Here is a 16,819-nt window from a genome sequence, read left to right as displayed (position 1 = left end):
TATCAACACTAGAGTCTGTGTAGTAATCACTTGCATCAGAAAAAGTCACTCGTGAAAATGCGCCAGTTATTTTTTTTTTAATTTTCCTTTTGGCAAAGTCAGTCAGAAATTTTAAGACTGGAGAAAACTATGAGTGCCTGCTGTCTAAATTCCACCATGTACATCACACACACACACCTTTGGCTTTGCATATGAGCATGATAAAAGCACTTATCTGGTTATTGAAATAGATATCGCTATAGATTAAAACACCTCTATAAGTTTATAAATTGTCTCACAATGTCATCAGGGTAACCAATTCTTCCATAGACATATCAAGTTTACAATACTCATTAAAATCAAAAGTAAAGGTCTGCAAACACAAAACAGAGAAACTGAGATCCACCCCCCCCCAAAAAAAAATCCCCTTGTTCACTTAAAATAATCCACAGATCCAGTTACACTTACTTTAAATTAAAAATAAAACTTAATGCAAAAAATAAAATAAACTAAGTCAAGGAGTACATTTCCTATTTACTAAGTTTAAAAAAGGTTACTTTATGCACTGTATACACAAAACAGGGGCAGTGACATGTCCAGAAACTCCTGTGGCCAGTCTAAAACAACCTCAAACCAAAGTCTACATTTTAAGATAAAAAAGCTAAGAAAAAAGACATAAAATATGCTATTTCCCCAGTCAAAGCAATTTAAATAAATGTAACTTTACATATGGCACATCCAATACACATACACTCACGACCTCCAATAAAAAACAATACTGTCCGCCTAAATCAGTTCTTTTGAAAATACATTTTTTTCATAGTGTTCACTAAAATTCTCACCACTGGCACTAACTACCCAATTCTGGTTGGTAATTAGTATGATAGTGAGAAACGGTGATTCAGAGAGAGGTACTCTTGCAGTGAGAAAGACCTCATTGCCATGTCTTTGAAATGAACACTAGCACTGTCAGACCTAATTGCACTAGTGCACTGCTCAGCTGCCTATGCTTCACATTAACAAAGGCACCTCCCTAAATACACATACACACACACACACACACACACACACACACACACACACACACGCACACACACGCACACACACACACACACGCACACACACACACACACACGCGTGCACATCTAGACTCACAATTCCATACCTAACACCTCTAGTGTGAACATCCAAGCAGTCACACACACACACACACACACACACACACACACACACACACACACACACAGACACACACACACACACACACACACACACACACACACACACACACACACACACACACACATTCATACAGCCTCATTCATGCTATTACAAGCACTTGTGCACATGTTCACAGCACGAACACACACCAACACATACCCTTCACCCACATATTTGCTGAACTTACTTACACAAGTTCTCCAAGAGGCATGACAGGGTGACCACCATGTTTTTTTTATGACAGCCATTTTTTCCTCCTAGAGTAAAATTTTACTCATAGGTTCATAGGTTCATAGGTTCATACTAGGCTATCTGCCCAAGGGCATTTATAAGCCTAGCCCATAGTTATGTGGCTTTCGCCACCCCTTTAGTTTGAATAAAAACTATGCCTATCATTTTTCTGTGCCTCTGTCAAGCAGTGACACTGAAGTAATCCCTGGGGTATATCTGCGATCTCCCATCCATTGGTCAAGATTCCTCTTGAACAAGGCCAGCGAGGTGCTCTGCCTCACATGTACCGGGATTTTGTTCCACAGCATAGGGAGTCTCTGGGTGATGAATCTGTCCCTCCAGCACGTTCTATTTATAACCGTGTCAAGGTTTAAGTCTCCCGCCCTTGTGGTTCTGAGGGATCTAGATTTTTGAGGTGAAGCATATTCATCAAATCTGGGTTTGACATGGCCTTATATGTCAGGCACAGGTCACCTCTGAGCAAGCGGTATGAGACTGAATAAAGCTGGAGTTCTTTCAGTCGGGCAGCATAAGACATATTTTTGAGACCCTTTATCCTTTTGGTGAGGAACTTTTGGGGCCTTTCAAGCTGCATCAGGTGTCTGGTCAGATACATTCGAACGGGCATTGTACTCAATCATAGGTCTAATGAGTGATGAGTACAGGGGACGATGACCTCCCTTGATCTAGATGTGAATCCCTTCATGATCAGGTGGGCGATATAGAAGGCTTTCCTAACTACTTTAGCAACATGAGTGTCAAACGAAAGACTACTGTCAACTTGGGTCCCCAGATCCCTGATGACTTTTTCTGTGCTCAGTGAATTGTCACCTATATGGTAGCTAGGGGTAACCTTGTTTTTCCCGAAGGGTATGACTATGCATTTTTTGGCGTTTAACTTCAGGCCATGGCTCTGGCACCAATTATCCGTTTCTGTGAGGCCCTTCTGGAGGATATCTGTGTCAGATGTGTTTTCGACTATGGCGCCCAGTTTGCAGTCATCTGCAAACTTTGTTATAGATAGTATAACAATTCACAGCACATGGCTAATTAGCATTAGCCATGCCTATACGTCTCAAGTGTCCAGATTTTTGCAGAATTTCCAGATTTTTGATCCATGTTTTTTGTCTGTACCTCATAAAATGTGTGTTTTTTTCTGGAAAATCACTGAGGATTGAAGTCACTAATGACATATTTGAGTTCCAGATTTCATATCTTTCAGAAAATACGTGCTAACACAAATCCTGTTATTCTCACAATATTTAAAATCTGTTCCTATTTTTGGGCCTCTGTCCCTTCATTATTTTTGGCTTTGTCCAGATTTCTTGTGCTAAGAGGTTGCGCGACGTGAACACTTCCCTGGACTGGTACATTATCATGCCACTTCATGTGCAAGATCACTGTCTGCACTAAGTCCTCTGTGAGGGGAACCCCCATGAATGGTAGAGCAGTATCTGAATTCAAAAGGCTTACCATGATACAGAAGCCTTCCAAGTTAAGGACTCAGCATCATGCTAAACCTTTCTGAATCTCAGGGATTGTTATTTGAATACAGAAAGTAAAAGAACACAAAATAAAATAATATACTAACTACAAATATTCAATCGGAATGCAGTTGTTGTTGGTCCTTTGGCTTTTCCCGGTAAGGGGTCGCCACAGCAGAACTTCGGTCTGCTAATGATTGGCAGTTGATTTTTATGAAATGCCAAGGTGCCAGCTCGACGCCCAACCTTCAATGAAGGCATGCCCATTTACGCACGCATGTCTTTCGAACGCTGCCCAACTGTGGGGAAGACATGCAGACTCCACACAGAAGGCGCTCCCCAAGCCAAGCCGAGAATCGAACGGGAGAACCTCTTGCTGTGAGGTAACAATGCCACCGCCGTACCACCATGCATTAGCCTCAATCGGAATACAGTATTATCATCAAAAAGGACCCAGTTGTAACCATATAGTCTAAGAATAAACTAAGTAGGAACACAACCTAAGTTAAAGAAATCTTACTATAATCCTTTGTAAAGTTCTATACTTCATAAAATAATTAATTTTCCTCATCATAAAAAGCCCACTTAAAATAGGATATCCAGATATTAGCGCTTATATGAAGTACTAACTATTGCACATGGGTGTATATTTTTATCTTATTGCTTGAAATATGGCTCATTTTGCATCTCAAATACTTGTTTTTTAAATTAAGTGCAAAAACATGAATTTGAGATGTGTACTTAATCAGACTTGGTGAAACAATGCAATGATTAAAAAGAAAGAAGATTCTGCTAGCCGTAAGTATAATTTTATACTGTATTTTGCTATATTGCTGATTTTTTACAACTACTCATGCTGATTTGTTGCATTTTTTGTCTGCTGTAGTATAGACTAGATGACTAGATTCAGACCTGCTGAATCTGGTTCTGTTTGTTAAAATGAGCACTAAACCAGGCTATCTTTTGTTGGAGAGGATTCCCCTGCACCCTTGTGGCAGGAGACTGCAGTTAGGACTCATCTGATTGAAGGTTGCTGGCAAAGGTCTTAGTTCTGAACTTTTTTATTGGTTAATTTTTTTAATTCAGTTTGCTCACAATTTTAACACAGCTCCACAGAGTTAGGTGACCAGCCATTGTTCTTCTGTATTCATCTGTGCAATCTAAGGAATCTGTTACATTCTGCTAACCATAAGTACAATTTTGTACTGTATTTTGCACTTTTCAACTGTAGTTTTGCTATATTGCTGATTTGTTAAAGTTGTTCTTGCTGATTTGTTGCACTTTTTGTCTGCTGTAGCATAGACTAGATTCAGACTTGCTAAATCTGGTTCTGTTTGTTAAATTGAGCAGTAAACCAGGCTATCTTTTGTTAGAGAGGCCCCCCACTGCACCCTTGTGGCAGGAGAGTGCAGTTAGGTCTCATCTGATTGGAGGTTGCTGGCACAAGGCTCATTTTTTAGCTTTTTTACTGGTTAAATTGTTTAATTCAGTTTGCTCATTGTTACTACATAAGCCCTGCATTTGCGCTTGTTTTAACACAGCTCCACAAAGTTAGGTGATTAGCCACTGCTCTGCTGTATTCATCTGTTTACACACAGAGCACCTCCGTGCACCATTACACACTACCGTGCAGTGGGGATAACCATTGGTGGTTATTGACGCAAAAACTTCAGTAGATACATTTTTCCTTATTAGCTGCCTGAGATCCAGCTGAGAAGTTCTTAAATTGTACTTAACTACTCAGAGAGCACCTCAGCTGTGCTTTTGCCCCTTAAACAGTCCCAAAGCCACCAAATCTACAGTAGTCTGATACCATTTAGAGAACCCCTACTAGTATAGACCCTTTATAGAGTACCCCATTAGTATAGACCCCGTTTAGAGCACCCACTTATACCACACCCCTCCATTGTCTCTCCCCACTGTGAAAACAGGATTTAACCTAGCATTATGGATGGTCAGTTTCCCTCCATTTCTCCTACCAGACTGATTGACATGTGCATCCTGAGGCATTGTAGCAACTGCCTCATGTACACTGTCAACCCTCTACTCCTAAATCACCCAAGTACAATTTGTGAAAGATGCATCTACACTAAGAATCTAGAATCCTTGCTCTCTTGCGCACAGAACAGTAACACTGAACAGATCGTCAGCTCACATGCTATACCTCCTACACAAACCATGCACTCAGCACACATACCATCATGCAATGAGGTACTCATCAGAAACCTACCTAAATACCAAAGACCTTCCAAACACAATCATGCTACACCTAATACACCACCTACAGCACTCAGTACACAAAAAACACAAACACCAGTGTCTCACCAAATAAGCCCCTAAGGCAAAGCACATCTAAACAAAACTTTTCAGTCATAGGTTACTCCATTGTGAGACACACAGATATCTCACTCACAAGGCTAGACGAGTAGAAGGTTACAATCAGCTGTCTGTCAAGTGCCAGGATCTGTCAGATCATATATGCATTCAGGTCTCTAAACAATAATTACCATTATGACTCTGTCATCTTTCATGTTGGTATGAATGACTTGAGGCATACCTCACTGGATTATATGAAGAGAGACATGATTGAGCTCTATGAATATGTGTCCCAGGCAGGTATGTACCTAGCCTTGAGCAGCATTCTATCCTCACCTAGAATTATACCACAGTATAAACAAAAAATGATTGACTTCAACAATTACCTTAGTTTCTGGGGTCATTATAAGGGGATCCAGCTCGTGTCAGCCTGGGATGACATGGTTGATAGACCACGCTGCTTTGCCAGAGATGGTCTTCACCTGTCACCTCTAGGCTTTTGGTTGCTGGCCAAGGCACTTGCCTCCTCATAGTGCCTTTTTTAGGCAAGGTCTCAAGAACAAAATTTCTGACAAGAAAATATCACTCACAAATAGATTAGTTATGCTGCTAAGCACTAGGAGGTTAAATCAGAAGCTGCACTCTCTGGAGGATATTGACATCTGTGCAGTCACAGAAACTTGGTTCAGGGTTGCAGAGAGTACCCCAGCCTTGCAAACCTACAATGTCTTCCACACTTTCAGACCACAAAATGAACATGTGAGAACCAAATGAGGAAGAGTATCTACCTTCATCAACGATAAGTACACCTGTACACAAGTTCAACTAACTGTGGGTGAGACCTTCCATCAAGTCATCATTAGCTATAGGCCCCCTTCAATGAACCATGATACCCACGTTGCTTATTTTAACTTAGTTGAGTCAATCAAATTACAATCAAGCACTCTAGTCATGGGCGATTTTAACTATCCCTCCGTTGACTGTAAAACTTATGCGAGTACCAACATGCTCACACAAAGGTTCCTGGACTTTACCATTAATGCCCTGGAACAAATACTGTGCAACCCTACAAGGGTACAAATATTCCTGACCTGGTCCTCACAACATGGGTGACCATTGCACCACCACAAGTATAAGACCCTCACTGGTTAAATCTGATCAGAAATCAGTCACATTGGAAGTAGCTATAACACTTAAACCCCTCTTAGGTGAAATCAGGCTAAAGAATTTCATCAAAGCTAATTATATCCTCCTAAGTGATAGCATAAATAATTTCCAAGCTCCTGTTCCCACAGATGGCGTTGACAACTATACCAAAGTATATACAAATGCCCTGTAAAAACACTTACACAAATGCATTGACACAGCTGTACCTGATAGGATCCAAAGAAGATCCTCAAGAAAAAACAAACCTCCCTGGTGGAATTTAGCATTAGTAAGTTATACAACAAGAGGAAGAAGTTGCAGTCTAAGAATAAAAAAGAAAGGTTCCAGCTCTGGAAGAACACATTCCTTTGCTTGAACAAACAAATAAGATAACTTGTGAAGTCCTCTATGGGCAACTTTGAAAAAAAAATTAGCAACCATTGCTAAGGATAATCATAAGGCATTCTTCAGCTATAACCTAAAAAGTGGGACCGAGGCATGTGCTGAACTAGCAGTGGATGGCATCACACACACTGATCCTGCAAAAAAAAAAATAGCTAACCTGTTAGCTGACAGGTTTGATGAAATTTAACCCCCCTGTCACCTCCAAACATTCCACATAGCATTCCTTATACATCTCCCCCACCTTGCATCTCCAAAGAGCAACTTATTAATGCCTATCTCCAAGGCCAAAAACACAGCCTCTATGGGACTGGATGGCATCCCAGGTTGCATTTTAAATGGGGGGTTTATCAGATATTCATGTTTATATATACATATATTTTTCTATGTCTTTGTGTGAATTTTAGACTTATGTGTTTTGTTGGGGAACACTTGTGTGTATATGTACATATGAAGAACATATATCTTTGTACAAGTTTTATTTACTAAAATACATTGGCATCTCACAGCAGGAAATTGGGTTAATTTAAGTATAGCAGGAAGTAGGAGTGCCGATGTTAGCTAACAAACCAATTAGAGAATGTGTAGACACTATTTAAATGTTTTATGTCAAACTGGTTGTTGTTCTGATGAAGTCTCCTTTTATTTGAGACAAAAGCACTTAATAAATTATTTATACAGTTCCCGGTTTGGTTTCTCTCCAGTTTTGTTTATTGCATTTTTAAAACATGTGTTAGCAACTCCATTAGGCACTTTCTTCAACCACAGCCTGAGTACTGGTTTTCCCCTGTTGAATGGAAAACAGCAATCGTCATCCCCCTTCATAAAGGGGGTCCAGCAACAGACCCTGAGAACTACAGACTCATAAGCTTAACCAGCCTTATCTGTAAGGCCATGGAAGAAATCATCATGAACGTTATAAATAAGGATGTAGGTCATCTCCAAACCTTTAATCTGTCACAGTTTGGTTTTGTCAAAAGCTGGTCATGCCTGTTAAACTGGATGGACTTCTTCGAAAACATCACCAGAGCAATTGACAAAGGCAAATATGTCCATAAAGCCTATCTTGACTTAGCCAAGGTCTTCGACACAATCCCACATTCCGGTATAATTGATAAACTCTCCCAGTTGAATATTAACTCTTATGTCATCAGGTAGATTGCTAACTGGATCGCACACTCAGTGAAAGTTGGAGACTTAACCTCAGCCAGCAAACCTGTTACCAGTGGGGTTCCACAGGGGTCAGTGGTGGGCCCTCTATTGTTTGGAATATGTTTTTCAGAGGTTCAGGCCAAAACAGAGGGACTGTGGCTGATTAAGTTTGCTGATGATTACAAATTAGGTGCAATAACTGAATCCCGAAACAATGTCTGTACTTCAAGAGGGATTTACACAAACCGATTATTGGTGCCAAAGCCATGGACTCAAACTCAGTGCTAAAAATGCATTATCACCCCCTTCAGTAAAAACGATGTCCCTGCAGAATAATAATATAAGTAACAACTCAGTAGTGAGAGACATGTGAATGCAAGTTGACTGTAGCCTAAACTTTGACCACCATGTGTCTACTGTGGTAAGGAAGGCCTTTTACGCCACACACCTCATTAGCAAAGGCATTTTCTCAAGAGCAAAAGAGGTCATAAAATTCCTTTACTTGACCCTCATCAGGCCAGTAATTGAGTATAATGCTCCCTTTGGTATGTACCTTACCAGGCACCTGCAGCAACTTGAGAAACTTCAGAGATTTCTAACCAGAAAATTCAGGGTCTCCAGCACATGTCATACATTGACAGACTGAAGTCACTGTCACTGTACTCAGTAGCATACAGATTACTTAGAGGAGACTTGTGTCTAGCCTGCAGAGCAATCTCAGATCCAAACCTAATGGAAATGCTGCATATCTGGAAGTCAAATAGGACAAGGGTCACCAGCTCCAGGGACCTTAACCTGCCCTGCGACATAAATAGCACCTGCTGGAGAGACAGCTATGTCTGTCAGAGGTTGCCACTCCTCTGGAATAGGCTACCAGTTCACATCAAACAAAGCCCCTTTATGACCCTCTTCAAGGACAGCTTAGATGACAGGATGGGAAAGCATAAATTCCTGCTGGGGATTTCACCTATAGTTATTTCTAGCTAAGATCTCGAGTTTAGGCAAGATCCTTTATATTGAGTTTCTCTATTATTGGGTTTACATGGTTAGGCTTATAATGACCTTTGGGTCAATAGCCCAATAACCACCTATGAATCTAAAAAAAAAAAAAATAGCTCATATTAGCTCTTTCACAAGAACAGATTTTGCACACCCCTAAAGATTTACTTCAGAGCTGTCATTCAAAGCTATTCACAAGTCAACTCCAATCACTTAAATCTGTGCAAATGTCCATACTATTCAATTGAAGCAGGCAATTAGTATAATATATTGATAACTCTAACAGAAGAAAACTGCTAAATAAATATGTGCATACTTTCTTTGTGTGATGTATGAAAGAAACATCTTGTAGAATTTGAGAACTCAAGTTATCACTTTGTTCAGAAACTCCTTCCCTAGATTTACAGTAAAGAGAAGAAAATTCCCCTTTGATGACCATTTAAGAAAGGCCTGTGTGTTCTTCCAGCCTTGGAAGCAAGGATATCACCATTTTAAGGAAGACAACTTCTACCTGTATGCAGTATGCTTTGCTGTTGTCTTCACTAAGTGCAGTGTACTTCAGGAATATCGGTTGTCTCAATGATTACACATTTGCTGAAAACCATTTACTTGAGACTGACTGAACAAAAGATTCTTCTGTGTGAGAATTGTACTTCATTTTCTGAGTGAAATTTAGTCTCCCTCCAACACATATACTACCTTTTATCAGGTCTCCTCACATTACATTGTGAACACCCAAGGACATGTCTGTAATGTCTGCTTAAAACACTTTATAACAGTGGTTACCAGACAATTTATCTAGTTCTTTCTTTTAGCCTCCTCTTTCTGCTTATTATATCTTACTGACGTGTCCAGGTATCAGTAAATGTTACAGTAAGTGAAAATTACATAAGCACCAGTCAGTCAGTCAGTTTCAGTTAGATAGTCTTTGATTAACAGGTCATTGTAGAACTGACCAGTCCTTGCAGTACGCTTGTGGCAGGATTCTCAAAGCAGATGATGTACTACATGAACTTTCCTTGATAGACACGAACAATGCTAAGACTTTGACAACTATAGAAGCTTATGAAGAATTTATTAAATTACAAGAATGGAATGTGCTATGAACTAAAACAGTTCTCAGTCCATGACAGCATACTGATGAAAAATGGTCCATATGTTCCCAGATCATAGATTTACTTAGAAATCTTGGAGTAATACGTATGCATCTTAATTGAGGCTGCATCCTACCTGATGTTTCGGAAATGATTTCTCTTGCTGCCACCTAGTCTTACTAGCAAATAGCACCTGGTGTACCCCATGGAGATCTACAGTCCCCTTCATTTTTCATTCCATCCCTGTCTATGATATAGGAACAGACTCTGATAGTACACTGAAAACTCCTTTTTTGGAAGATTCCTTTCCAAATGAAAATACATATGCCCCCAGTAGTGCAATCATACCTCTCAGCTGTTCAGATTTTCACAGAATATCCAGGTTTTTGCCTCATATTTGTGGTCTGTTTCTCATAAATTTTGTGGATTTCTGTCAAATCAATGGGATGGTCTGAGTATTGAAGTCACTAAATAATGACATACATTTGAGTTTCAAAATTCAAATCCTTCAGAAAATTTGTGTTAACACAAACCTTGCTACTGTAGCAACTTTCTAGGTTTGTAAGAGCAATATTTAAAATCTGTCCCTATTTTTGATCCTTTGTCCTCCAATTATGTCAGGCTTTGCCCAGCTTTCTTGCACTAAGTGGTTGAGAGGTGTGAATTGTTAATCATTCTGGTTTGCACTTTCACTTTCTTGGTAAAAGTAAAAGTAGAAATGCTTTTGTAGGTAGGTGAGTGAATTCCCATGCAGATTCCCAAAACCTACATCTCTGTAATTCACAAAATGAAAAATAAAATATACATGCCTTATAGCGATAAAAAAAAAAATCAGGTTGTGAATGCCACAGATTACATTCTGCACATGACTACAGGCATATCAACAGCTTTATGAATGGCTGTGGAGCTTGCCCATTCTGGACCACAGTTTAATATCAAGGTCTTGATGTTAACAGGATGTGATAAGCCCTAGAATAACAAGGTATTATTTTGTTTACTGAAAATGGGGCAAAGAACTCAGTCAAGTGGTGCCACCAGGGAAGAATTTCTTAAATGAAGAAAAGGCTGTGGGATTCATGGGAAGAAAAATTCTGAATCCTCACAGCACATGAAGGGATTGGAAAGATCAGTGTGCGTCATGACCACACTTACACAGGGATACACATCTACTTAGGATTAAATACTGTTTGATCATTGTAATATATGTATGCACACACACACACACACACACACACACACACACACACACACACACACACACACACACACACACATGCACAAACACACACACACACACACACACACACACACACACACACACACACACACACACACACGTACCAATAAAGAATCTGGTAAAATAAGACGTGAAGGTGAAAAATCAGCATTTGGCTGTATATAGATGATTTTTTGGGTACCAAAATGGAGGCAGTTATTTAGACATGTCTGAGGAATGAGGATCAAGAAAATCTGTTAGGAGGCTACAGAGTCACAACTTTGTTTCTAAAACATGGACTGGAACCAAGTAATGAAACAGGTGTTATAAACAGCACAGACCATACCTCTGAACTGTCCAGATTTTTGCCTCATATCTTTGGTCTATTCCGCATAGAATTTGTGGTTTAATGGCATATCACTGGATGATCTGAGGATTGAAGTCACAAAATAATGACAAACATTTGAGTTTCAGACTTCAGATCCTTCAGAAACTGTATGTTAACAGAAACCTTTTTACTCTAGCAACTTTCAGAATTTATAAGAACAATATTTAATATATGTCTTTATTGTTGGGCCTTTGTCCCCCCATTTTATCAGGATTTGTCCAATTTCTTGCACTAAGAGGTTGAGATTTATGCCCCAGCCCAAAATTCGCTGATGCATTTGTAAGTGAGTTTATTGTGGAAATTGGACAGAACTTTTTTCATTGTATTCGCAGTGAACAGATCTGAGGGTTGCCTACCCTGAAGATAATGAGCTGGGTAAGTCATACTAACAGTCCCCATTCTGCAGGCTGTACATTTGGATGCTTTTCATTTCCTGCTGTACCTAAAACACTTTCTTTTGTCACTGAAGTAATTTCCTGTGGAGTATTTTGTTGCTTGTTCCAGAGCTAGCTAGAAGTCTAACAGTAGCAGTCATTGCTTTCCCGCTATTAATGACATTAGGCCAGTTTTACTATTATGGTAGTGCATTTATTTTTCATTTTAAGCTGCAGTGCAAAATAGAGTGTTTTGTACTGACTAATTTATACACAGATATAAAAACACCAAAGTTGCTGCATATGGGTTTACCAGAGGGCCCCTCTTCAGAATAAATCTATCCAGTGGGAAGTGGTAGTCTATTTCTTTGCTTGGCACAATATGTACATTCAGCTGCAGTCAGTATCCATTCTGCCTCGCACGTGATATGAAACCATATAACATGTTGACTAGTGCCGATTGTTGCTTTTACACATTTATTATTGCAGTGAAAGTCTAGATTACATGCATAATTATCTTTTAGTTATTACTCGGTTATCAGTGATACAGTTTGCCTTCTTTATCTTTCTAATTTTGCATTTTGATTCACATATGTTTATAATAACTGTTTCCTGTTTTCTTTCTTTTGAAACAGGGTCATGCCCTCATTACTTCAAGGCCATGGGAAAGCAGTAGTCTCATTCCAGATAAATGATTGTTATACTTTAATGCATGTTCTCATCTATTCTGACTGCCAAGTAAGAGGTTTTGCTATTATATCTTTCAGATTGTTAATTTATGCCCTTACAGCAGTGTTTATGTAAAACATTGTATTCATTTTTGGTAGTTGTTTTTGAAGTTGTTGCGGCAACTGCAAATTTAAGAACATTCCCCAAGAAGTTACACAACATGATATGTATATGAGTCACTGCTAAGAGAATTTTAGAAGTATACTTTTAAATTAGAGCATAGTGTGCCAAAATATAGTAGTATTGGACACTGTAACAATACTGAGGAAATGTTGATGTCCTTACATTCACTGCTGCAGTATTTCTAACTATATGGGATTCCCTGCAATAGAAGCCTGATGTCCAGTCCGTCTTCCAAAGACTTCTGAATTTAAAAGGTATGCAGAATGTCACCATATGCACCGTGCATAATATAGGGCATAAAGGTGACATTCAGGCTTACCAAAAACAGAACTTCTTTGCCACCAGTCTGAACATATCTTTTACACCATCTGGGTGTTTATCTGTATCTGTTTTCTGCCAGTTCAATGCATTTTCATTGTCCTGAGACTTTCTACTCAGTATTATTGAGTTCTGTTGATCATTAGTCAAGCATACTTCATGGTGTTCACAGGTTAGTACTAGGCTAACTGCCCTTACAAGCCATTGCAAGCCTAGACAATTATTCCTTGTGAGACTCAAACCCTGCACCTTGTGCTTGTAAGGCAAACACCTTAACCATTAGGCCACTCTTCCACCATCCTCCATTTATGGGCACTCCTCAGCCTCCTCAGGAACATCTTCCTTTTTTACCAGAGGTCCTTCAAGATCTCTTGTCTCATGGTACTGTTCAAGAGGTGCCTGTGTCCCAGAGGAGGAAAGGGTTCTACTGACTGTTTCTAGTGCCCATAAAAGAAGGCAGACACTTGGAGACCTGTTCTAGACCTCTCATCTAAACACTTTTCTAAAGGTACCTTCCTTTTGAATGTTGTCCCTTCAGATTCTGTTTCCTGTCTTGCTCCCTCAGGCCTATATAATGTCTCTGGATCTCAAGGATACTTATCTTGATATTCCGATCCATCCTCTTTTCAGGACATTTTTGCATTTCTCTGTTGCTTCCTGTCATTTTCAGTTCTCTGCTTTGCCCTTTGGCCTTTCTACTGCCCCAAGGTGTTCACCAAATTCCTTGCTCCTGTGATTGCCTTTTGCAGACTTCAAGGAATCCAAATATTTCCTTACTTGGATGACATGTTGATTCAGGCATCCTCTCCAGAGACCCATTTGCAAAATCTTCATTTTGCCATATCCCTTCTTCAGAGTCTGGGGTTTACTATAGATTTCAAAAAGTCTTCTGTGAATCCTTCTCAGGATCATGTTTGTCTGGGTTGCAGAATTCAGATGGTGCCAATGCTTGCATCACTACCCCCTCCAAAGGCCTTAACTCTCATTTCTTTCTTTCACACTATTCTTCCTCTGGCATTCATTGCCACCAGGGAGTTTCTGAGAGTTCTGGGTTTTATGGCATCCAACTTCCTGATACTCCCTCTGGCCAAACTTCATATGAGAAAGTTTCAGTGGTTTCTGATTCAGTGCGGCTTCAACATATTCATTTGCTAGCATTTGTGGTTCCTCTTCTTCTTTGTCTCAGACAGGAACTTCTCTGGTGGATTCAGCTGTTGTCTCTGAATCAAGGGATCCCCTTTCATCCCCCTCTTCCCTCTCAGGAGTTGTTCACAGACACCTCAGACATGTGATGGTAGTGACCTTTTGCTCCCTAAAGATACAGGGGTGTGGTTGCCTTGTCAGCAAAAGGAGCACATCAGTGCCAAAGAGATGAAAGCTCTTCTGCTGGCTTTTCAGGCCTTTTAGTCTCTCTTTTTTCCAGGGCCTATCAAGGTATTTACAGACAATACCACAGTGATGTGGTATATCAACAAACAAGAAGGAACAAGATCTTATCTTCTTTGCTGGTTGGCATTTCTGGTATGGGATCTTGCCATCAAGTATCAAGTGACTCTTCAGGCACTTTATATCCCTTCTGGTCAGAACATTGTGGCAGACACACTGAGCAGGTCCTTAACTCAGTCCCGTGAATGGATGCTTCATAGGGATGTGTTTCTGGATATTATCCCCCAGTGGGGTACTCTTCCAGTAGATCTTTTTGCCTCCTCTCTGAAGAGACAACTTTCTCTGTTTTGTGCCGAGTCCCAGGTCCTCTGGTGTGGAAGGTGGATACCCTCTCATTCTCTTGGAAGGGGATATTTCTTTATGCATACCCTCCCCTTCCTTTCGGGTGGCCTAATGGTTAAGGTGTTTGCCTTACAAACACAATGTGCAGGGTTTGAGTCTCACAAGGGCTAACTAGCTAGGCTTAAAGTGGCTCACAAGAGCAGTTAGCTTAGTATGAACCTATTCATTCTGAAAGTCCTGTTCAAAATTCAACCTGATGCTCCCAAACTTTTGTTGGTGACTCCCTTTTTGGCCACAAAAGCACTGGTCCAATCTTCTTCGGCATTTAGCCTGGGACAATTAATGCAAGTTACCTCAAAGGGTGGATGTAATCACAAAAGACAACAGATTTCTTATCCATTCCCACCTGTCCACACTTCAACTGACATTGTGGGTGACAGGATTTTGATTCCTCATAGACACATTTTTCTGAAGATGTGCTGCAAGTCCTGCAGAAGGCCAGGTAAATCTACGATTGGAAAATCCTACTTATCCAAATGGAAGAGATTTTCATTTTGCTGTCTCTCTCGTAACCTGGACCCACTTACTGTGGATGCTCCTTTAGTTCTCTCTTGTTTGTGTGAGTTGCTCAATGCTGGTTTGGCTTAATCTTCTGTTAAGGCCCACCTATCAGTTATGTCTGCTTGTCTGCCTTTTTCTTCTCCTTTAGCTGCTTAGTTTGAGATGAAACAATTTCTTAAAGGCGTCCTTAATAGCAGACCTCCCAGGAAGCCTGTTCCTCCTCCCTGGGATCTTAATTTTGTTTTGGAGAAATTGACTCAGGCTCCCTTTGAGCCTGCTGCTTCAGCTTCCTTGCAACATTGCTCCTGGAAGACTGTTCTTTTGTTAGTGCTTACTTCTGTCAGACCAGTGTCTGAGTTGCAGGCCCTTATGGCTTGTCCTCCTTTTTTGATTTTTCATGTGGACAGACTGTCCTTGTGCACTAGCCTTCTTTTATGCTGAAGGTGATTAATGAGCTATCTCTTAATCAGTCTTTTAATCTGCCTACATTTTACCCTCTCTGCAAACTGACAGTGACAGTGTGCTGCATACTTTGGACATGCATAGGCAACTTACAGTTTATTTGAATATGACCAAGGCTATCAGAAAATTTGATCAGCTGTTTGTTTCTTTTCATCCTAGATCTTTGGGGCTTGCTGTATCCAAGGGATTTCTAAGGCTATTTCCTTTTGTTACACTTTTCATGGCAACAGCCTTCCTTTTTCAATTAAAGCTCATTCTACTGGAGCTGTGACTTCTTCTGGTTCTTTTTTAAAAGGCTTAGATACTAATTCTATTCTTCAAGCAGCTACCTGGACATCTGTGCATACCTTTACCAAGTACTACAGGTTGGATGGTATCTCTAAAGCTAGGGCTGGTTTTGCTAGTTCAGTTCTTCATGTTTTTTAGGGGATTCTTCTGTCCCTTCCTCTTGAGCTTTGGCACTCTCCCATTTAGTTAAGAATACTGCAACAGTGAATGTAAGGACATAGTACAGTTGTATAAAATCTTACCATAATGGTAGATGTCCTTGCCTTCACTGCTGCAGTATTCACTCCCTTCCACCATCCCCCTAGTTCTTTACCTTCCTGGGTGTACATGTTACCTCTTGGGCTCCTTGGACTGGTGTTCCTCCAGAGGCAGTCAGCTTTTTTTTTTTATTTGGTAAGCCTGAACTTACCTTTATGCCCTATGTTATGAAGAGTGCATATGGTGACATTCGGCATACCTTCTAAATTCAGAAGTCTTTGAAAGACTGACAAGATGTCAGGCTTCTGCAGAAGGGAATCCCATATAGTTAAGAATACTGCAGCAGTGAAGGCAAGGGCATCTACCTTTGTGGTAAGATTTTACACAACTGTACTTTATCTAGCCTTAAA

The 16,819-nt window shown here is 40.2% G+C and overlaps 1 long non-coding RNA gene across 2 annotated transcripts in view; it reads left to right on the top strand.

Annotated features, from left to right (window-relative positions):
• Positions 1-16,819, top strand: part of LOC122801534 — a 599,757-nt gene that overhangs the window by 394,502 nt on the left and 188,436 nt on the right. For both annotated transcript variants that reach the window (XR_006364756.1, XR_006364755.1), the window contains exon 3: positions 12,638-12,740. This is a non-coding gene — a long non-coding RNA (uncharacterized LOC122801534). The remainder of the gene's footprint in view (positions 1-12,637; positions 12,741-16,819) is intronic.

Source organism: Protopterus annectens, chromosome 5.part0 (assembly GCF_019279795.1).
Source record: "Protopterus annectens isolate FY-2018-M chromosome 5.part0, PAN1.0, whole genome shotgun sequence".
NCBI classification, from domain to species: Eukaryota; Metazoa; Chordata; order Ceratodontiformes; family Protopteridae; genus Protopterus; species Protopterus annectens.
Note: the sequence above shows the minus strand (reverse complement) of the source record. Positions and strands in the feature narration are given on the sequence as shown.